The sequence below is a fragment of the Camelus bactrianus genome, chromosome 10 (genome assembly GCF_048773025.1).
Source record: "Camelus bactrianus isolate YW-2024 breed Bactrian camel chromosome 10, ASM4877302v1, whole genome shotgun sequence".
NCBI classification, from domain to species: Eukaryota; Metazoa; Chordata; class Mammalia; order Artiodactyla; family Camelidae; genus Camelus; species Camelus bactrianus.
The window spans coordinates 27,075,450-27,100,228 of NC_133548.1; the positions used below are offsets into that span (position 1 = coordinate 27,075,450).

The 24,779-nt window shown below is 37.4% G+C and overlaps 1 long non-coding RNA gene across 4 annotated transcripts in view; it reads left to right on the forward strand.

Annotated features, from left to right (window-relative positions):
- Positions 1 to 24,779, forward strand: part of LOC123619563 (uncharacterized) — a 623,996-nt gene that overhangs the window by 28,265 nt on the left and 570,952 nt on the right. For all 4 annotated transcript variants that reach the window (XR_012509631.1, XR_012509630.1, XR_006728206.2 and 1 more), the window contains one exon: positions 7,711 to 7,847. This is a non-coding gene — a long non-coding RNA (uncharacterized LOC123619563). The remainder of the gene's footprint in view (positions 1 to 7,710; positions 7,848 to 24,779) is intronic.

Consider the following 24,779-nt stretch of genomic DNA (forward strand, 5'->3'; position numbering starts at 1 on the left):
GCTGACCCTTGAGCTGTTTTCAGTGACATCAGTCCGAAGTTCTTTTAAAAAGAAGACCTTCAGTCTTTCGTTGCTACAGAGCACTGCTGGTTTCCTGGCAATTCAGAGTGGGTTGGGGATCTGAGACCTGTAAGACTTTCAGATAATTTTCTTTTTAAAAGTCCCCCCTTTACCCACATTTTCAGAGATACCTGATACTGCCTATTTCCAGGGTTTATTGCTGCCAACTGAAGATTCAGTTTTCTTATGTCTGCTAAGTCATATAGTTCTTTTTCTTCTGCTTTACATTCTCTCTCAAAATTAGTTTTTGTTTCATCTTGTGTTCTCCACGTTTTTGTGGGTTTGTGCCTTAAAAAAAATCCCTTTACTATTTTAGTGGCTTTTTAATAGGTCGTGAAAGTAGGTATGTGTATTCAGTCTTCTGTCTTTATCCAGAAGCCCAGAAAATGCCAGGAAACTTTTCTGGAGTCTTTTGCAATGTTGTTGTGCTTTTGATTTCACTCTTAAACTTGTTTTCCTAGTGGCATCCTTTATGGAGATGAAGAATGACAGCTGAAATACCCTTGTCCCTTGTTGAATGGCCTGGGACAGCCTTTTTTTTTTTTGGTCTCTGTCATCGACTGGCTCTGTGATTTGAGTCAAATCCATTAAACTCTGCTTCTTTAGTCTATGTCTCTATAAAATAGAAATAATACCTTATGCTCACAGGGTTATTACGAAGATAAAATCAGATAATCTGGCAGTGTTTTGTGAAAGGGTTTTAATGTGCTTCGTAAATGCAAACTAATCTAATATGCGAAGACATCTTAGTGTTCTTCAGGATATAAACAATGTCAGTTTTAAGCCTTTTCCCTCCACAGATTCTTTTTTCCATTGCCTAATTATTTTTGTTGCTTTTCCCTGAAACTTTTCTCCCTTTTCCAAGAGCAGCCAACTGCTCTACCCTGTGCCAAGAGGAGGGAAATGATTATCTTCAGCTCTTCCTTGTCAGACTTCTGCCAACACCTTCCATGGCATTTCTTCACTAAGACAAAAACAATGAGGGAATAAATTCATCTTCAGTTCATGATGTCTTCTCTGTTTCTTCTGCCTTCGAGTATCCCATCTGCTTACCCTAGATGAGAGACTCTTCCCTGTGCCATCACCAAAGTTGCAAACCAAATGACAGTGCCTGTCAGCAGCTTATCCCAGCTGCCAGACTGTGGAATATACTTGCTCTACTAACTGAAGGAAAAATACTGACCAAAAAAAAAAAAGACCTGGGTTCAGTGACCTTAGCCAAAAATAGTTACAGGCTAGAAACAAAACAAAACAAAATCAATTGTTTACGATTCTTTGCTGGCAGCAAAGAGCTCCAAAGTAGCTGTCCTTCTCCTGAACTTTCTCTGAAAGATTAATTGTCTCATGATTCTGTAGCATCAGTTCCTTGAAATTTATGTGCCAGAGATTCAAGTCTTATGTACCTTTTCTATTAAGTTTCTCTTGAGGCTGTTGATAGTTGGAAGCTATACTTTTAGCAATATAAAAAGAAAATGAGGTGGATTTTGACTCCTGGACTTGATGGAGTAATTGGGTCCAGCCTAGCCCTCCAATGCCCAGAAAACTGAACAAAATATATGGAACAACATTTTTCAAAAATTAGATAATAGGCATTCCAGGACTCTGATCCCTTTGGTTTTCTGCCAGAGGAGCAGGGATGAGAATCCCAGGACGAGCAAAATGAGTCCCTGATTTCAGGGGACAAGAGATCACAGTGTGAAGGAGAGAAGAGGCAGCTGGAATTCGCAGGACAGAGTACAGGAGAGGAGAGAGCTGTGCAGAGAAAAAGCTCCAGAAATCTTCTTATGAGTCCCTTGGGTCTGATGCTGAATACAAATCCAGAGATTTATAGAGTGGAAACCAGTCAGGCTGGGGAAAGATAATTTGGGTAGTTGTTAAGTGAAAATTCTCATAGCTCACACAGGGCTAGGAGATGTTAAAATTCTGACTGCCAGAGTGGAGAGTTCTCATTTAATACCTATGACATTTCCATGGAGACTCCAAAAAGGTCATTTTTTAGAAGTATGGCAAAACTAGCCACAATGTAAAGGCTACCCTAGACTTTTCATAACAAAGCTGAAAAAAGTGTTCTGAAAAGATCAACCTTATTGGTAAGTAAATTAACCACCTGGCAGAAAAATGTCCAGAAAATACTTCTGGCAGAAATATTTAAAAGTTGAAACAAAATCTAGCATTCAAGAATGTAAAATTAATAATGGCCAACATTCAATAAAAGATACTAAAGCAGTAAATAACCTTAAAACAGCTATTACTATTATGCTTAAAGATATAATGGAAACCATGACAATAATGACAAAACTATAAAAAAGAACCAAATGGAGCTTTTGGAGCAGAATAATACAATATCTAATATATTTATTGGATGAGATTAATAGCAGATTAGACACTGCAAAAAAATCAGTGAACTTTAAGATATATGAATAGGGTCTATCCAAACTGAAACTCAGAAGAAAGGATGAAAAAAAAATCAACAGAGCCTCAACAACCTGTAGAAAATATTAATTCATTCAGAGTCCTAGTAAAGGGGATGGAGATCGAGAAAATACTTGAAGAAATAGTGGCTGAAAAATGTTCATATTTGATCAGTCCCAAGAAGTTCAAGAAACCCCAAACAGATTAGACACAAAGAAAACCATATGGAGGTACATCATAATCAAATTGCTAAGCTTAAATGATTTTAAAAGAGTCTTAAGAGAAGTTGGGGTGTGTGTGAGGAGATACATTCTGTACAGAGGAACAAAGAAAAACTGAAATCTTTTACACAAACACACACACACATGCACGCACAGTAATCTAGAAGACAGTGGAATGATTTCTCTAAAGTGCTAAAAGAAAAAAAACTTCAACCTTAAGTTCTAAACCCAGTGAAACTATTCTTCCAAAATGAGGGCAAACGTTTTTTTTTCCCCAGACAAACTTAACCTGAGAAAATTTGTTGCTACAAGACCTGCACTGTAAAATATAAAAAACATTGGTGAAAAATGTTACCAGAAGAAAATTTGTGTACATGAAAGGAGTGAAGAGTGCCAGACATAGTAAAGAGGTAGAGGTCAAAAAATTTTTTTTCTAATTGAAATCTCTTTGAAAGATAAGTGACTGTTAAAGATAGTACATTATAAATATGTTGTGAGGCTTATGAAATATGTAAAAGTAAAATGTATAAAAACAAGAATGGCAGGGTGATATGGAAGCATGTTGTTGAAGCTTCTTATAAGTAAAATGGTATCATATTATTTGAAGGAAGACTGTAATAAATTAAAGGTGTATATTATAAACCCTAGCATGACCACTAAAACAATACTACAAACAGATATAGCCAATAATCCAATAGTGGAAATAAAAATGAAAACTAAAATATAGTCAGTAAATCTAGAAGAACGATGAAAAAGAGAGAGAGAAAATAAATCATAAGGGAAATAAGAAAATAACATGAATGGAATGAAAAAGAAAACAAAACATTGAACTTTGTGAAATGCAGCTCCAGTAGTGTTTAGAGGGAAATTTTTAGTTTTACTTGCTTATGTTTGAAAAGAAAGAAGGTCTAAATCAATAATCTAAGCTTCCAACTTAAGAAGCTAGAAAAAGAACACATTAAATCCAATTTAGTACAGTAATGGAAATAATAAAGATAAGAATAGAAAACAACAAAGTATAAAATGTAAAAACTATAGAAAAAAAATCACTGGTAACAAAGGTTAGTTTAAAAAAATAGCAAAATGGATAGACACCTAGCTAGACTGATCAGGAAAGAGAAGACACAAATGACCAATTACTACATACTGTAAACATTAAAGGAATAGCTAGGTAATACTTTGAACAACCTGAGCCCATAAAAATTATAAAGTAGTTGTATTTTATTATATGTAAATTATATCAGTAAAGTTGATTGAAAGAAAGAAAATGAGTAAATGCTTTCAATTGCTGTGACTGAGTTCCTGTCTACTCACAGATAAGTCATTGAATCTCACAATCGTACGGTGGTAGAACTTTGTGGTTTCAAGCATAGATTCTACACTGAGACTACCTGCCTTTGAATTCTGATTCGACCAGTTAGTAAGCATGTGACTCGGGAAGTTATTTAACCAGTAGAATGTAAACTGCACATGGACTGGGAATTTCTGTTTTGTACACTCAGACGATTCCTTGGCAAGCAGTGGGCACCCAGTAAATATTTGCTGTTGAACCCTAGTGGACAGATGACATTGGCAAAGAAGAGATTTACTGACTTTTCAAAGGTTACCTACCAGGAAGGAGAAACTTAGGATTGACTGAGGTCTGCCAGATTCCAAAATTAGTGTCTTTTTCTCCTGCTGCTATGTCAGACAAATAAGAAACCCAAAAAAGAGTCAGACAGCCTGGTAGGTAGCTGTGCATTTGTCTTTGAACTTCCTCATAAGAAGAGGGAATTATACTTCTTTTGATTACCAAATTGATTCTTGGAACTGTCACCTCCTTCACTTTAAATAGAGCTGCTATTGCAGAATGAAAAGAAACCAGGGGTCATTTTTCTTTCTTTTAAGACTTTTTACGTGTGGCTGCTGCTTCTTAAATTGTACAGTTGAGAGCTCCAATGCACGCATACAGTGTGCCAGGACTTTTGTAAGGCAAAACTTTTACAAAAACAAGTTAAGAGTTTCAATTCTTTGCCATTTGGCTCTATGTTAGACTCATCTAATATAGGCCATCAGAGCAGTATGAGATTAAATCCTGCTCAAATCAATTTGAAAATGTGAAACATATGCCCAATATCTGGTAGGCACTGGGATGGGTGATGAAACTCAAGAAATCAGACTGACCTCTGTGTGCCAGACATCTTGCTAATGTTTAATTTTAATCTTCACAACTGTGAAGACTAAGTGCAAATCTCAGTCTAAGCAAATGGCATAGTGTGTAATTCTGTAGAGTTACAGTAAATAATACATCTGGGATTTTATTTTAAGGATCTCAACTGTAATCATGACATGTTTGGTGTGTTTATGTTATTTTTTCTTCTTTCTAATCAGGTAACTCATTTGAAGTCTGACCAGGAATAAATTTTTCTCCAGCTTAGTTTCCTCATTTTGCAATTTTTAAAGTTTTATTATAGAAAATTTCAAACATGGAAAAGTGAGAGGCTAGTACAACAAACTCTATGTAGCCATCACTCAGTCCCAGAAAGTATAAAGTGTGGTCAACACTGTTTCATCTATTATACTTCTGCCTACTCCCTCACACTCCCCGGTAATAATGTCATCTCTTCAGTAAGATGTCCTCTTTGTATTTCTTAAAGACAGGGAACTAATTTTTAAAAAAATAAAAATTACAATGCTAATATCAATCCTAGACAAAAGTTACTATGGGTATATTGATAAGATAAATGTATGTGGAACGCATTTTGCACAATATAGAAAATTTACTGAAGTGGGTGATAGACATAAATATTAAAGTTAGAACAATAGAAGCTTTAAAGAAACTACCAGAGAAAACCTTTGTGATCATGGTCTAGACAGTGATTTCTCAGGGCACAAAAAATACAAACCATGAAAAAATACACACAAAAAATGGTAACGTGGACTTCATCAAAATGAAAAACTTGCTTTTCATTAAAAAATTTTTTTCTTCCAGCTTTCTTGAGATATAATTGACCTAAAACATGATACCAGTTTAAGGTGTACAATTTGATATACGTATATATTACAAAATGATTGCTACAATGAAAGTTAGTTCATAGATCCATCACCTCACATAGTTACAATCCTGGGTGTGTGTTGAGAATTTTTAAGATCTACTCTTTTAAGCAACAAGGATTTACTGTAAAGCAAAGGGAATTATACCCATTATCTTGTAATAACCTATAATAGAATATAACTTGCCAAAATATTGAATCACTATGCTGTATACTTGAAACTAACACAATATGGTAAATCAACTATACTTCAATAAAAAGAGGAAAAAGAAGAAAAAAATTAAAAACGAAAAAAGAAACCTACTCTTTCAGCAACTTCTAAATATACATTACAGTATCATTTAACCATAGTTACCATGCTGTGCATTATATCATTAGAACTTACTCATTTTTCCCCCCAGTTTTATTGAGATGTAATTGACATGTAACAGTATATAAGTTTAATGTGTACAACATGATTTGATATATGTATATATTGTAGAGTTATTGGTACAATATGTTTAGTTAACATTCATCACCTCACATAGTTACATTTTTTTCTTGTGATGAGAACTTTTAAGATCTACTCTCTTAGCAACTTTCAAATATACAATACAGTATTGGTAACTATAGTCACCATGCTGTACCTCACATCCTTAGAACTTACGTATCTTATAACTGAAAATCTGTACCTTTTGACACGTCCTCCCTGCTCCAGGCACCCACCAATCTGTTCTCTGTTTCTTTCATTTTTTTTTTCCGATTGCACATATAAGTGAGAGACTGCATTTGTCTTTTTCTGTCTGACTTGTTTCACTTACCATAATGCCCTCAAGGGCCATCTCATTTCCTTCATGCATTGTTTTCCTAATTTCCTTTAGAGTGTATTCTTGTACTTCACTAAACTTGTTGAAGAGGATTATTCTGAATTCTTTGTGAATTCATACTTTCCATTTCTTTAGGGTCAATTATTAGAGCTTTTTGGTTTCCTTTGGTGGTGTCAGGTTTACCTGATTCTCCGTGATCCTTGATTCCTTGTGTTGATATCTGGATGTTTCCATCTCCTCTTCTAGACTTCACAGGTTCATTTTGGCAGGGAAAGCCCTTTGCCATTCAGCTCAGTTAGAGGTACTAAACAAGTCCACCGGTGGAGTCCATGAATAGGTGGGGCTTGCTCTCAGGGTCTCTGTTTGGGCAACGCTACTGCCTCTGCCCGGAGGTGTATTTGTGGAGGGTGCTACTGGCTGGGCTGTGTAGGCAATTGGGCCTGCTGGCTGGGCTCTGCATTCAAGCAGGTTGCTGGGTGGTGACCATGATTGCGCAGGGCTGTAGGCTGGGTTCCAGGGCTGCTCAGGGTGCTGTTCAGGCTCCCTGGTCAGGCAGGACCAGAGGCCAAACTTAACAGTTGGGCAGGGCTGCTGGCTTGGCTCCTTGCCAGCCTGGGGCTGTAGGATGGCTCTGTGGCTGCCTGTGTTCTGTGGCCTTGCTTCCAGGTGGACGGGACTGGAGGCAATGCTCCACGGTTGGGCAGGCTTGCAAATTTGCTTTCCTGCCTCCACAGGGTTGGTGTAATGGCCCCACTTCTATAGCCTGTTGGTAAGGCTCCCAAATCAGGCAGAACTGTCTGTCAACCTAAAAAAAGAGGTAAACTGAGGCAAACTCATATGATCAGAAATTGAGTTTATTTGGGACTAGCAGAAGAACTGCAATTCAGGAGATTCAAACTGTAGCAAGCTACAGGCAAGTCTGTGGAGAGTTTGGGGCTGGCTGTATTAATGTGGAAGGAGTGCAAAGAAGGGGGAGGAGGGAATCTAGCCAGGGTTCAAGCAGTAAATCCATCGGCTCGAGGATGGGGAGAGATTCTTGGTGGATGTTCATTGGTCAGGAGATAAGTTCCGGTTTTCTGTAAATTAGGCATTTATGGGGAACCATTGTTTCAGTTGTTTCATTTTCCTAAAGACACATATGTGAGATTTTCCATCTTTGTCTCTCTGGTTCCATTTTAGATTGAGATCCCTTCGCAGGCCAAATGACGGGCCTACGAGCTCTGCTCTGTGGATGGGCAGAGCCACTGGCTGAGATTTCTGCTCTGGTGCCACTACAAGCCGGAATTTGGTCCACCAAGGTCAGAGCACTGATCGATGTAAGTCCTGCCTGCTTCCCTGTCTCTGTCTGATCCCTGCAGTGGAGCCCTGCAGATTACCCCAGTAATCCCGGGGGAGACCTGAGTGGGCCTCCTGGGAAGTGTTCTGCAATGCCAGGGGAGCTGGGTGTCCACCTTGGGCCTCTCCTTTACCCTGGAAAAACTGTAGGCCCACAGGGGCCCTCTCACTGCCACACTGTGCCAGTCTTGGGGAGCAGTGATGTGGTCAGTGTGTAGTCTCTCTTACCTTTTTTTAATGCCGTCTGTCTCTGTGGTCCAGGTGGGTGCTTCAGCCTCACCTCCGGATTCTGGGGTTTTCACAATGGTGTTTTGTCTATGGGTCTGTTGATAATTGCTAGTTGGTGTTCTTGGGAGGGGAACTGAAGTTGGGAACAACCTACAACACCATTTTGATGACTTCCGGAAACTTGTTTTTGAAAAGACGCTGTTAAGTAAAGGAAAAAAAAATCCACAGGCTGAGAAAAAAATGTTTTCAGAACTTATAGCTGATAAAAGAATTGTATCGAGATTAGAGAAAAAAACTTTTACAACTTAATAGTAAGATAACTCAGTTTTTAAAAAAATTGGCTATTTGTATAGACGCTTCACCAAAGAACACGTACAAATGGCAAATATGCACATGGAAGGAGGTGCGGCATCATTAGTCATCAGGGAAATGCAGTGAGATGCCACTCCACACCTAGTAGAATGACTGAAATTAAAATAGCTAATAACAAGAGTTGTGAGGCTGAGGAGCAACTGTAACACTCATGCATTGCTGTGGGAATGCAAGCTGCAGCCCTTTTAGAAGTTTGGCAGTTCTTATATATGTAAAGTTTAGATGTGCATTTAGCATACTGACCTGTAATCCTATTCCTACGTACTTATCCAAGAGTGAAAACAAAAAGACAACAACCCCCTTCCCCTGATATTTGCACAAAGATTTGTACCCAAATGTTAAGAGGAACATTATTTATCATGGCCCATAACTAGAAACACTCCAAATGTCCATCAGTTGGTGAAAGAATAAGCAAATTATGATACATCCATACAAGGGAATATGGTGGGCAGAACACTGTGTACCAGTAATCAGTGCCTGAGCAGGACTCCGACTGCATGGAGGATAGCAAAGATCATCCCAGTGCCAGCTCCCTGGAATAGAAGTCCAAACACGGTTTTCCACTGTGTCTTGATATCAGAGTTGCCAAGGAAAACACAACACAGTCAAGCCCTGGGTGGGACAGTGCTTTTACTCACATAGGGAGGAGGCAGAGCAAGATCAGCTCCAGTAGTGTGTGTCCATCTCTGATGGCTAGCAGGTGCCCCTGGCAGCTGACACAGGGAAATTGGCCTATGTGTACCCCTCTCATGCTGCAGCAAAAGGACACTGACCTCTCCCATGTCTCTCCCACACTGACATACTGAAAGCTGGGGCCATGCCTGAAGGCCATGGGCACACATGCTAAAGCAGAACAAAGGAACATTCATTCAGCATGAAACAGGGCAAGATATTCCCACACGAGGTGATAAGCCTGGCGCAGGCTGTGTGGGCTCTTTTTCTCTTGGTAAGGAAGTTTTCCAGGCCCCAGGCCCATTCTTGTGTGACTGAGCAGGTGTTGAAAGACTGTATATATGAGACTGCCTTTCCTAAGAAATATAAAGGAATGGATGAATATCAAAGCTCAGTGAAATAAGCCAAGACACAAAAGACTATACAGAGAGGGACAGAGTTAGAAGAAAACTTAGTAGTCTCTAAATTTCTTATATTACAAATGATGAAACAGGGCTCAAGTAATTTAGTGATTTATGTAAGAAAGAAGTAGAGTTGTGTTAAGAATCTGATTTCAATCCATTGCTTTTCTATTTTTATCACACTATAGTTACCTTTAAAAATGGACAAAAATAAAGAAGGATTTAAAAAATTTAGGCAAGTATCTATGCATTTATTTTATGACTGTGAAATAGTCTCTCTTTCTAGATATCTCTGTCTCTCTGTTCATCTGTCTGTCTGTCTGTCTATCTATCTATCTATCTATCTATCTATCTATCTATCTATCTAAATATCTATCTACCAATTTATCTAGAAAGGTATCAGTGAGAGCACCAGAAAGCATTTGCTGGAATCCAAAGCTGAAGTGTATCTTTGGAGAGAAGATTGTCCTTGGGTCTTAGGAAAATCGAGAGAAGCAGCTAATGAGGGAAGCAAGGCAACCTGGAAATGAAAGGACCATATTAAATAATTTTTCAAAGCTCAGGATAGATCATAGTAATAATGAAAAAAGAATACGGAATAAAGTTGAATTAACTCAGATACCTTAAGATGACAGAAGAGAGGAAATGACCAAAACGTCTTATGTTGGGGCACTGATTAAATAATTAACAGTATACGTTACAATAGAATTTTGTGCATCTAATAAAATGAGCTTAATAGTGAGTTTTTAATAATATGAGAACATATTATTGACATTGCAATGACTGGAACACAGGAAGGATTCAAAATTACCAATATCACTTCAACTATATTTTAAAATGCAAAGGAGAAAGGAAATTTGCCAAAATTATGCTAGTTTTACTTGGGGGGTGGGATTATAGGAAAACTTTTTTTTGCATTTTTTCTTGTCTAAACTTTATGAATTTTCTACTATGATCATCATTGTTAGAATTAAAATAAAAGAGGAAAAACTCATGGTTTCAAGAGACAAAAAAATAAATAGAATAATTAATCAAGGACAAGGTTAAGTTTTTTCCCCAAGAAAATATGAGCTGTATCTTTTTCTCTTCATGAACTGCTCAGTGTTTCATAGTAGAATGTTTGCAATAAAGCCTTAATGCCTGACTGGCTGGGTGATTGGCAGTTTTTAAGAGGTTCTGTCGTGCAGTCAGAGGATTGCGTACATTCTTTCTTCCTGAGTGACATGTAGCAAATGAGGATGGAGGGCTGTTTTCTTAAATGATTCTGGAATAGGCTTATCTCTTAAGGTTTTTTTTTAAATCAAATTTTGAATTTTTTACATGTATTATGGGAAATCTTTGAGCTCCTTGGCACGTTCACGAAAACCTATGCTGAGTAAGACAATCACTTTGTTAGAAGAAAACATGCTGCTTACCTTCACAAATTCCCTTTTAACTCTACACATATTCATGCTCACCACTGGAGCATCTCTTTACAGAATCCCCAAACATCTATTTGTAGGTTAATAAACCTCAAGGGTTGATTTCATTTTGTTGAAACATTCAAAAGGATGGAGCCAATGCCTCCAATTTCTCATATTACGTGGCTTGTTGACATTTGAATTTTCAAAATATCAAGGGTTTCTCCAATGTGACTCATTGGAGTCAAGTGCTTTTTTTCCCTCTGAATGATGAACTGCTGATTCAGAACTATATAATAAAGTTAGAAATGCCAGTATTTCATCATCTACTTTAAAAAATCTGTCTTCATTTTTGGTTTATCCATTAGTAAACTAATTTGATTATTAATTTTGATAAAGATCTTTTATTTGTATTTCAATTTTATTCTTGTGAACAAATAGCCTGAAGCACACTAATAAACTCTGTATTGGGAATGGCACAATTCTGGGACTCTTGCTATCTAGGTCATAGTATTATCTCTAGCTTCCTAGGTAGCCTGGGCTCTAAGCTGTTGGCTTTTGGCTTTAGTACCTGTAATATGAGAAGTGTTGGACTATGTATCAGTCAGGATAGGCTAAGTTATGCTGCAGTAATAAAGAACACCCATATCACAAGGCTTGAAACAATCACAGCTTATATCTTGCTTCTCCTATAGATAACCATCATGAGTCAGCTGGGATCTTTCCTTCCAAGTCATCCTCATCCTCAGGCTGATAGGGCAGCCACTACCTAAAACACTGGTGTGGCCATGGCAGGGGAAAGAGAGAAGATGGCAAAGCACGCATTGGCTCTTAAAGCCTCTGCCCAGAAAGGACACATCACTTTCTTACACACTGTATTGGTCAAAGCTAGTCTAATGGTCAAACTGACTTCAAGAAAGGAATATTAGTTACTGGTAAAACTGAAAGCAATCTATAGATAATCTAGAAAGGTCCTTTAATTTCTAGCCTGTTTCTAAAGTGTGTTGAGAGTGGTTATGACAAACATTTGCCGTGAGAACAAATATGTGCTTTTTAGTTAAGACTGTATTTGGGGAGGAAATTTTTACTAATACGATTGTAGATTCACATGTAGGTATAAGAAATAACACGGACAGATCTTATGTGCACTTTACCCAGTTTCCCCTGATAGTAACATTTTTAGAAAAACTGTGGTATGATATCACAACCAGGATGCTGACATTGATGCAACCTACCTATTTTCTTCAGATTTTCCAGTTTCACTTGTACTCATATATTTATAAGTATGTATTTAGTTCTTTCCAGTTTTAGCGAATGTATAGGCTCAGGTATCCACCACAGTCAAAGTAACGATCAGTTCCAACAAGAAACCTTCATACTGACCTTTTATAACCAAACTTCCTCCTACCATCATTACCTTTACTACTTGTGTTCTCCATTTCAAAAATTTTGTCATTTCAAAAATACTTTATAAATGGAATCATTCAGTATGTAAACTTTGAGGATTAACTTTTTTCATTTAGTGTAATTACTGGAGATTCATTCATGTTGTATGTATTAGTAGCTTGTTCCCTTTTATTGCTGTGTAGTGTTCACGGTATGTCAGTTTGTTTAACGATTGCCTGTTGTAGGATATCTGGGATATTTCCATTTCCTTGGACATTGTCACATTAAGTAAATAAAAGTTTGATTGTTACTTTCAGTTTGGTTCATTGTCCTAATTAAGCACCTTAATGTGTGATGGCTTGCCATTTCTTTAAAGTTCACAATATTAGTATTTATATTTAATTGCATGATTCATTTTGAGTTGGTTTGTATAAGGTATGACTTTTAGGTGGAGATTCTCTTTGTATGTGTGCGTGTGTGTGTTCACCTATGAATGTCCAGTTGCCCCAGCAGCATTTAAAAAAAAGTCTGTTCTTCCTCCATTAAATTGCTTTTTCACCTTTGTGAAAAATTGGTTGAGTGTATTTGTTATTTGTGTGGGTCTATTTCTGTTTTTCTATTTTGTTGCGTTGATCTCTGTGTATATCCCTCTGCCAATACCTCACTGTCTTGATACTGTAGCTATATAGTAAGCCTTAACATCAGGTAGAGTGAGTCCTTTCAGTTTATTCTTTGTCAAGATTAACTATTACAGTGCCTGTGCTTTTAAAATATACGTTTTAGAATAAGCTTGATTCTGTCTATTAGGAAAAAACACCTTACTGAGGTTTGGATAGGAATTGTATTAAACATATAGATCACTTTGGTGAAGAATTGATATCTTTAAGTTGAATCCTCCAATTCATGAATATATTATGTCACTCCATTTATTTAGATCTTTTTTGATTTCTTTCATAAGCATTTTGTAATTTTCTGCATACAGGTCCTGTACATGTTTTACTGACTTTGTACCTAAAAACTTCACTTTCTTTTGAGTGATTATAAATTGTATTGTTTTAAAATTTTGTATTCCATATGTTCATTGTTAGTGTTTAAAAATGAAACACTTGGTTTTTGTGTTTTGATCTTGTACCATTCAACCTTGATAATTTTAGTTTTTTTTGTAGGTTTCTTGAGATTTTCTATGTAGACAGTCATGTCATCTGTCAGAATGTTTTATTCCTTTCTTTCCAATTTGTATGCTGTTTATTTCTTTTTCTTACTGTACTAGCTAAAACTTCTAGTACCATGTTGAAAGAGAGTGGTAAGAATGAACGTGCTTGCCTTGTTCCTGATTTTAGGAAGAAAGATACAAATTTTACCAGTAAGTATGGCATTAATGTAGGTTTTTGTTACAGACTCTTTATCAAATTAATATAATTCTCCACTATTCCTAAACTGCTGAGTTTTGTTTTTAGCATGAATGGTTGTTAGAATTTGTCGAATGATTTTTTTTTTTCTGTATCAGTTGATAAGGTCATATGATTTTTCTGTAGCCTGTTGATACAGTGGATTACATTGACTTGAGTGTTGAGCCAGCCTTTCATAGCAGTAAGTCCTACTTGGTTGTGGTGTATAAATACTTCTATACATTGTTGGGAATTGATTTACTAATGTTTGCTGAAGATTTTTGCTTCTAAGTTGATGAGAATAATTGGTCTATAGTTTTCTTTTTTTGTTCTTATCTTTCCTTTTTACTTTAAATTATCTTTGGTTTGGTATACGGCCTAATAAAATGAGTATGTAAGTGTTCCTTCCTCTTTTATTCTCTAGAATAGATTGTGTAAAATTAGTGTTAGTTCTTTAAATATTTGGGAGAATTCTCCACTGAAACCATTTGGGCCTTGTTTTTTTGGAAGCTTTTAAGTTACAAATTCAATTTTTTAATGGTTATAGAGCTATTTATAATAGATAGTTCATCTTGGTTAAGTTTTGGTAGTTTGTGGCTTTCAAGGAATTGGTCAATATCTTTTAATGTGTTGAATGTATGAGCATAAAGTGGTTGTTGTATTTCCTTATCTTTTTAATGTTTGTTAGATCTGTAGTGATGTCCTTTTTTAAATTCCTGATACTGGTTATTTGTGTCTTTTCCCTTTTTTCTTTTTTTTGCTAGAAATTTACCAACTTACTGATTTTTTTTCAAAGAACCACCTTTTTGTTTCATTGATTTTTCTCAGTTTTCCTATTTTTCAATTCCATTGACTTCGATACTTATTATTACCTTTCTTGCTTTTGTTTGGGGATTATTTGCTCTTTTTTGTGGTTTTTTGAGATAAGAACTTAGATTATTGATTTGAGACTATCCCCATTTCAAATGTAAGCATTTAGTGATAAAAATATCCCTCTCAGCATTGCTTTAGTTGTATCCCACAAATTTTGATATATTGTACTTCCATTTTCATTCAGTCCAATGTATTTTACACTTTTCTTGAGACTTCCTCTTTGACTCATCAATTACTTGGAAGTTTTCTGTTTAATTTCCATATCTTAAGAGATTTTTCTGTTGTCTTTTTTTTGGGTAGTTGATTTCTTGTTTGATTCTATTATGTTGAGAAACACACTGAATGATTTCAGTTCTTTTAAATTTGCTGAGGTTTGTTTTATAGCCCAGGATATAGTGTATCTTGGTGAATGTTCCATGGGGCACTTGAAAAAAAGATGTATTCTGCTGATGGTGGTGGAATGTTTTATATGTAAGTTAATTAGAACCTATTAGTTGATTGTGTTGTTCAGATCTTTTAAATCCTTGCTGCTTCTCTTTCTAGGAGTTCTATCACATGCTGAGAAGAGGATATTGAGGTACTCAGCTGTAACTGTGGGTTTGTCATTATGGCACCCCCTTCTTTGTCTCTAAGTAATTTTCTTTCCTCTGAAGTCTACTTTATCACATATTAACATAGGCAGTCCTGCTTAACATATGTTTTATTAATGTTTCCATGGCACCATTTAGTATCTTTTTCCTTTCAAAGTACCTATGTTGTTGAATTTAAAATGAGTTTCTTGTAAACAGCATATAGTTAGGTCCTTTCTTAACACATTCTTGAGGGAGGTGTGAGGGGATGGTGGAGGGGCCTGGCCACTTTTTGTTTTCAGGGCTCCTGATCAACCCAGTGGTTTTGGGCTTACCTGATCTTGTCAGGGGAACCCTAATTTAATCATGGAGGAGGAATGAGCCTCCCTAGGTTGTTGGTAAACATGAGTTGCCTTCTTTTCTTGGGTGGAAAGATTTAAGATGTCCTGCTGCTGCATTGTTCTTCCAGTTGGAATCCCACATAAGTTCATTCTCTTCCTACCGCCTTTCAGAATTCTCCTTTGGTTGCGTTTTGTATTATTTCAGGATTCATAGTTGTGCTCAGCAGGGAGGAGCAGGGAGAAATGAGTCAATATTGTCTTGTCTAGACCGAAAGTCATTATATTTGTATGTCAAATTATTAGATTATACAGAGAAAGACAAACGTATGATATCACTTACATGTGGAATCAAAAAAATAATACAATTGAATTTATTTACAAAACAGAAACAGACTCACAGACATAGAAAACAAACTTATGATTACTAAAGGGGAAAGGAGGGGGATAAAGTAGAAGTGTGGGATTAACAGACACACAATACTAGATGTAAAATTGATAAACAACAAGGATTTACTGTATAGCACAGGGAACTATATTCAGTATCTTGTAATAACTTGGAAAAGAATCTGAAAAAATATGCATATATATATATAACTGAATCACTGCAGTACATGTGAAACAAACACAATATTATAAATTAACTTTAAAAAAATTAGTAGATTATAAATTTATTAAATTCAAAATCTGCTTGTACTTCTTAGTGTCTTTTGCAGTCCATAGTCTAGTTTCTTATATATTATAGCTTTTCAGCAAATATTTGCAGTTTTAAGTGGGAATATTTATAGTATTAAACTTTTGGTTATTTCTAACTATGGGCTTAAATGTCCATTTGTAGTTGTTTCCATACCAAATGACTTATTTATTTATTTTTTATTTATTATTAAGTGGATGCATCTGTGTTATTTTCGCAAAACTTAAAATGTTGTCACCATCATTGGGATATTGCTCATCCTAGAATTTTTTTAGGATTTCTGTATATTGGATCTAGTGTCTTCAACCTAAGGATTTTTCAGATTGCCTGTAGATCCTGTAAGCAAAGATCATAATGGTAAACTGTTAATATGGGGAAAGGATCTTGTTAAACTAAATTTACATTCTAAAGTAGATGAAATATTTATGTCAAAGTCAGCTATAGGAAGATAGAGGGAAAGATCTAAAGATTTTGAAATTAGGGCATAAGAAGTTGGTTTTTGAGAACATTGTTTTCAACTAAAAGTAGATTAGCATGTGGCTTGGTTTAACATCGTTGAATTCACTTGACTTGATCCCTGCTGGAGTTGAGTGAGATACACTGGTTTGCTTTTCTAGCCTTGCCTCACAAATTATAACTTGTCACATATAATTACCTTTCCCATAACAATTTCAATAGTTCGTTTGCCTGTCATGTTCCAGAGAACTCTAAACCTTTCTTAATGTATTTTTTAAGTGGGCCAAAATGTTCCTCCCACACTCCACCTGGGCAGCTCTTATAAAATAAAACACTTGCTTATTATGATCAGGGGCTATATATTCCAGTTACTACATTTCTTTCACAAATATATTTACTTTAAATGATTTAAATTTTGGATCTGCTAAAGTAATTTTGAAGGTGACTCTGTTCCAAGTGAATAGGATGCAAAATCATTTAGAAAAAAAGAGATTAGCGATCAGGTTTTTGCTTAACAAGAATCCCAGTTACTGAGCTCACCAGAATGCTCAGATGAATGGCTGTGGAAAGAGAAAATGTATAAAATCACTCAGAATTCAAATGGAAATTAATCTGTAATACCTGAAGTGAACATGTATTTCTGCCTTCTTCTGTAGCTTTCATCATTTGTACTGTACAACATAGCAGTTAATTGTATTTTGTTTTCTAGTGTTTGTTATTTCCTCTGGTTAAGTATTATTTTACTTGACATTATATACAAGCTGCTTATAAATCAGAATTAAGTCTCATAATTTATCTGCTTTCTCCTCTATCCCTTCAACTCTTTGTTTGATAAGGTCTTATTTTCCAGACTTTCTAGCCAGTCCTTTTAAATGTTCTGCCATGTCGTCCCACAGACCATCAACATGTCTCAAAATTCCAACACCACAGTGTGTAAACTCGATCCAACAAATTGAATCTCATAGCTGAAGTAATATTGCAATTCTTTGGCAAAATTAACTGTCCTAATTGCAAGAATAGTGTCTTCTGCTCTAATTATGGAGCTAACAGTAGCTAATCATACTGATATTGAAGGCAATGGCAAGAGCGATGTATTTCAGACCAACTTTGGTTCAGAAAATGCATTCATCGTATCTGTAGTGCCTAGTTCAGTACCTGGTTACATTATAGGCTATTAAAGGATAAAATATCATATTTATCACAGTTTCCATTGTTGCCAAAACCTAGGGGAGAGAGGAGTAGGGAGAAGATTTCACCCATAGTATATTCAAATTTATAATAATCCATCTTAAAAATAGTTTTCTGTATCTGCTGACTTTAGGCGGAGGAAAAGAATGTCTTTAGGAGTGGATATGATCAATCCTGTTTTGTTGGTGTGTCTTTGGAGAGATCTTTTATGTAAGTGGAAACACATTTTAATGTTTTCCCTGGGTGAGTAAGTGATGTTCTCTTATGAAACAATAAGCTATTAGAACAGAAAGAAATCATCAAGGCTATCTAGTTTAGTGATCTATATTTTTAATTTTCAATTTTGGTAATGGAACCATTTTTCAAACAAGGGAGAGGATCCTGAGACCCTAGTGCAAGAACTGTCCTGGATTTAGAAGTACTGAAGCTGGTACCATGCTATCCCATAATTAAGTTAATTACATGTGTTATGAAGTCCTTCATTTGCTTGGGTTTCTAGCTCTTGTAAACTAAAAGAAAAAAAATATCTGACAAATATAAGTTTATAATAAAATTGAGAGTGAAAAATCATAAAGTATCTTAAGGCTTAATCTATCAAATTTCAATCAGAGTCCATGATAGTTATTTTATTTAATATTCATTAAGTAATTTTTGAGTGCCTACCATATTCAAGCACTGAAATTCTAGGCTGTGAATACAGAAGTACAAATCAGTAGTTCCTATCCTTCAGGAGTGCTTAGAGTCTAGAAGACTTAGCATCAGAAACAGACATTAACTTATCTCCTGAAAGCATCCTGAATTTTAGTCTTTACCTCCACCAGTCTGTTTACTTTATAAGCTATCATGGAATTGTGTAGACAGCCCATAAACTTTCCTGGTTCAGGTCCCCGTGTATCTTGAGCCTAGTCAGTCATGCCGGGGTGTAGCTTGGGGCACATTTCACTTAAAGCAGAGAGTTGAGATATGAATCTTGACTGGAATGGCTAAGGCCCACTTTTGGGGAAGGAAGATGAGAGCCTTTGACAGATGTATTAGTTTCCTGTTGCTGCCATAACAAATAATCACAAACTTGGTGGCTTAAAAGAACACAAATTTATTGTTTTATAGTTGTGTAGAAGTCCAACATAGGTCTCACTGGGCTAAAATCAAGGTGTCAGCCAGACTGTGTTCTTGTTTTTGAAGCTTTAGAGGCAAATCTATTGTCTTACGTTTTCTAGCTTCTAGAGGTCACCCACATGCCTTCATTCTTGGCTCCTTCTTCTATCTTCAAAGCCAGCAGTGGCAGGTCAAGTTCTTCTCACATTGTGTCACTCTGACCTTACATAGTCACATTTCTCTGTGACTCTCCTCTTCTTTCTTCCTCTTCAACTTTTAAGAATCCTTGTAATTACATTGAGGTAACCTGGGTAATCCAGGAAAATCTCCCCATTTTAGTGCCTCTATATTAATCACATCTACAAAGTCCCTTTTGCTATGTAACATATTCACAGGCTCCAATGTTTAGGGCATGGTTATCTTTGGGGGCCATTATTCTGCCTACCACAGCAGGTTATATAAGGTTAAAGATAAAGGGCCCTGATTTGGTCTGTGTTTCACTAAAAGAAATTTAACACCTTGTAGCCTTCACATTTATTCACTCCAGCTGTAGAATCTGCTAGTTTTATCACGACATGGAGTAAAATAATGTTATGATATAACCATTTCTTTTGTGGGCTAAATGTTTTTGTCCCCCCACCAAATTCATATGTTGAAGTTCCAACCCTTAATGTAACTATATTTGGAGACAGTGCTTTTTTGGAGCTAATCAATTAATAATAATTAATAATTCATTAATTAATTTAATTAGGTCATAAGGGTGGGGTACTGATCCAAATAAGATTAGTGCCCTTATAAGAAAAGACATGAGAGAACTCTCTTTTTCTCTTTTTCATTTTCTCTCTTGCCTCCCCCTTCCCCTCTCCCCTTCTCCCCCTCCCCTTCTCTCCCTCTCTGCCATAGGAGAACACAGCGAGAAGGTGGCCATCTTCTCACCAGGAACTAAATTGGCTGGCACCTTGATCTGGGACGTCTAGTCTCCAGAACTAGGAGAAAATAAATTTCTGTTGTTTCATCTACCTACTCTATGGTATTTTGCTATGGCAGCCCAAGTGACTAAGCTGGATTTTGGTACCAAGAAGTGGGGCACTGTTGTAATAAATATTTAAAAATGTAGAAGTGGCTTTGGAACTGGGTGATGTGTAAGATAGAGATACATGCTAGAAGAAGCCAAAATTGTCATGAAGTGATTGTTGGTAGAATTATTGATGTTAAAAGGGATTCTGGTGAGAGCTTAGCAAATAGGAGACTTGGAAAGAAATGATCTATTTTCTTAAGAGAATACATAAACAATCATGGATAGAATGTTGGTAGAAATGTGGACATAAAGGCCATTTTGGTGAGGTCTCAGGTGGAAATGGGGAACAGTTTACAGGAGAGGTGATCCTTGTTATACTGTGGCTAAGAACTTGGTGGAATTGTGTTCTGGTGTTTTGTGAAAGGTAGTGAAATGGAGCAGGACCCTGTGGCCCTCTTGGGTATGAAAGCCCCTCTATGTTCCCCTATTTCTTGTTTGTGAAAAAAAGGCTTCAGTCTCTAGGCCTTCCCTGAGTTCCAAACAGCAGATTCAAGCAGTTGCTAATTAGGGAAGTGAGGGAGTACCGAAACAAATGAAAAGCAGTCAAGAAACAATAGTGCAGCCATAAAACAGAGTCTTTGTTCCTCCTCAAGGGATATACATGACAATCTGATACACATCTCTGAGTTGTTCTGCAGGAACTAAGACCCCCACTCAGGTGGAGAATGGTAACTACATGATGACACCCCGAACTGGTTGTAACTAGAAGGCTGATGATTGAGATTCCTGGAATCTGTTACCTCACCACCAACCAATTAGAAAAAATTCATGCACCCTGCAGTCCTCATCCCATGTTATGTTGCCTTTAAGAGTGATTCTCTGAAGACCAGTGGGGAGTCTGGGTCTTTGGAGCACTAGCTACCTGTTCTCCTTGCTTGGCCCTGCAATAAACCTTTGTCTGCTCCAAACTCCAGTATTTCAGTTTGTTTGGCCTCACTGTGCTTCAGACACACAGACTTGAGTTCAACAATGGGAGAACCTGCAACCTATGAAATTGAATGTTTAGCAGAGGAGATTTCTAAGCAAAGTATTGCTGGTGTAGCTTGGGTCCTCCTTACTACTTACAGTAAAAGGTGAGAGGAGAGAGATGAATTGAAGGAAGAATTATAAGCAAAAAGGAACCAGAACTTGGAGATCTGGAAAATTCTTAGCCTATCTATATTGCCCCCCCCCCAAAAAAAAAGTAGAAGAAGAAGAGAAAAGAGAGAGAAAGCTTATTCTGAAGAGAACACTAGGATGTGGCTGAACAACCATTTGATAAAGAGATCGTGGGTGTGACTCATGGATTTAATCAGCCATCTCAGCAAAAACCAGGACTAGAGATGGAATTATACTGGCAGAGACATTGGCTGGCACCTCAATTTGGGATTTCTAGCCTCCAGAACTGTGAGAAAATAAATTTCTGTTGTTTAACCCAGCCATTCTGGGGTATTTTGTTATGGCAGCCTGAACTAAGACAGTTTCCCAAACTGCTTTGTTTCCTTCTTCCTTTTTCACTTACTGGCATATGTGCTTCCTTGCAGTTCTTCCCATTTGTCTTTGTCCCGACTTTTATTTAAGAAAATAAAAAGGACATAAAACATGTTCAAGGCTGGATGAGAATGTAACATTTTGCCCAGAGGAAAATTAAATTGGGAAACAGCATTCTGCAGGTGCATATTAAGTGAACTGGTGGGGAAAATGTAATTTAGGAGATGGTGAAATTGCATTTGAGTGGAGATGTACTCATCTCACAGTGCCTGTGTCTATCTAAAGATCATTTTCATTCTAGTTGCCTGCATGTGTTATGTACCGGCACTCCCCACTACATTTCTTTTGGGATCATCAAGAATAGATTACACAAGAATGATTTGCAGGTCAGTATACAATGAGGGGAAGTTTCCTGCACTGGACTAAACATAGGGCAAAAATAAAAATCATGAGCACAATGTTTCTTTTTCATTTTTAATCAGTTGATTTCTCACAATGTATTAGGCAGTAAAACAGGATGTTTAAAATTGGGGTTTCGAGACATCAAAATGTAATAGATTTTAGATGTCAGAATGAACCCTGACATAGATCATCCTTTAGGAATATCAGAGCAGATGGCCAAAAACTTCATGGAGAACTTCTGACCCTCATTAAAGAATTAAAAAAATGTAGATGGTTGTTTTTGTCAAACTCAAGTCTGCGTGTCTGAAGCACAGTGAGGCCAAACAAACTGAAACACTGGATTCTGGAGCAGACAAAGGCTTACTGAAGGGCCAACCAAGGAGAACAGGTAGCTAGTGCACCAAAGACCCAGACTCCCCACTGGTTTTCAGGGAATCACTCTTAAAGGTAACATAACATGGGACGAGGACTGCAGGGTGCATGAATTTCTTCTAACTGGTTGGTAGTGAGGTAACAGAGTGGTGTTCCAGGAATCTCAATCATCAGCCTTCTAGTTACAACCAGTCCGGGGTGTCATCATGTAGTTACCATTCTCCACCTGAGTGGGAGTCTTAGTTCTTGCAGAACAACTCAGAGATGTGTATCAGATTGTCATGTATATCCCTTGAGGAGGAACAAAGACATTTTTATGGTTGAACTATTGTTTCTTGACTGCTTTTCATTTGTTTCTGCACTCCCTTACTTCCTTAATTAGCAACTGCTTGAATCTGCTGTTTGGAACTCAGGGAAGGCCTACAGACTAAAGCCTTTTTTCACAAACAAGAAATGGGGGAACATGGAGGGGCTTTTGTACCTGGGAGGGCCCCTCAGGGCCCTGCTAGGTTTCAGTTAGAAATGAAAAGAATTTACAATGAAGAATACTTTGGAGAAATTCCCACTATATCCCCTGTTGTTAAGGAGGTAAAATAGAGAGGGACCCTCTCCTCACTTCAAGTTAAAGGATGGGAGGCTTCAATGTAACCATTCAGAGAACTTGATACACATTCCCTAGAGTTGGTGGATGCAGTGACTGATTCTGACTTGTGCCTGAGAAAGTTGTAAGTTCAGAAGCTGGCCAAAGCTTCCCTTGGCTTCAATGTAGAGGGCTGGATCTGGAAAGGAATTACTTTTCTCTCCAATACTGGGCCAATGATTCAAGAATTCTGGGATCTGAATGGGAAACTCACTTCAAGAATGTCTATTTAATAAGGGATCCTGCTTAAGAGGGTTTTTGCCAGAGGCTAGAGGTATAGTGTTGGGTGAAGGAACTGAGGGGGATCAGGAAAGGCCTGCCTATGGAGAGGTAGTACCCATATTGAGGGAATTGTGGTGTGGGATGGTGTGTCTGAGACAGAAGGGAAGAGGGCAGGGAACAACCATTGAAAGAATGACACAGCAATTGAGGAGAGGACATAAACTGGTTAGAACCAACTTGGCTCAGGATGGCAGAAGATTCGACTTCCAGTAGACCTTGAGCCTCATTATAGGCTCATTGTAATAAATTAGCATGCTAAATGACACATCCACAGGCCCCATGACAATTCCCAGGCTGACCATAAAAGGCCAAATAGTGGGTGGAGGCCCAATTCCTAGAAATCCCTGCCCCTTCCTGAAAAATGTTGGAATCATCCTCCCACTTGTTAGCATATTTAATTACCCAGCCCATAAAAACTAACCACCCCCACATCTCGAGGCCACCTCTTGCCTTCTAAGATGGCCTGCACTCTGTCTGTGGGGTGTGTATCTCCTTGAATAAATCTACTTTTACTTTACTATGGCTCGCTCTTGAACTCTTCCACGTGCGAGACAAGAACTTATTTTCTATCCGTGTGAACAGAGGCACCTCTGAAGAACACAGACATTTGCTCAGGAAAGAGTCAGCTTCAAGTGGTTGCTGGGTCCTAAGAGTATGCAATCATCTTTTTTGTCCTTCCTGTTTTCCCTATGACTCTACATTCCAATCCAGAGGGGCCAGCAGCCTGTGGGTAGGGAATGCAAATCCCAGATGGAGAGAGAGAGTTAAGAATCATGCTCCAAGGATAGGAAAAGTTTAATATCAACTCCTTTAAAGTTTTTGTTACTAACCAGAACTGGAGATTTTGGGTTACTGTTGTGTTAGTGAAGTAATAATGAAGATTTTATTACTTGAGAGTGGCCAGTGATGCTCTGTAGCCTGATCAGCTTTCACGCTGTGGCAGAGGAAGGACAGCTGCCTCTGAGCAAATGCAAAAGGATGGGGGTACAATATAAAGTTACTTTTAGGATTACACCCCATAAATCCTGCTTGTTTGGTGTACTGATGACAGTAGCCTATAACATTCATGCTTAAGGCCAGTGTACAGAAAATAGACTGAATTCAGATCAATATGCCTATCTTCAAAAGGATGAATCTTTTTTTTTTTTTCAAATGCAGAACAACTACTTAGATCTTTTCAATGCCATTAAGATTGTTGGGTCTGACTTCAGAAAAATATTTATTTGAAATACAGCAATCAATGTGCCTGTTCTGTTCAACTTCCCCTTCTAGATTAAACTGCCTTTTTACTTCCCCCTTGCTCAAGAGAATAGCATCAGGCTGTTCTTTGCTGATGGGAGACCACAGGAGGGACAAAGGTTGTATCCTGCTTCCAAAGGCAGCCTGCTTCTAGGGTTTTCAGATGCCTGCTATTGGGGTACCCAGTAAGCTTCATCATAGCCTTGTGTGAGGAATCTACCCAAACAGAGATGATAACATTTGAGCCAGTCAGGTCCTTTCTCTTGGGAATTTAAGCTGAGAGACTCAAAGAGAAGTTCTGTTGGATGTTGGGTGCCGTGTTGCAATGAGCCCATGATTAACAACCACATCCATCCAGAGGATGTTGGAG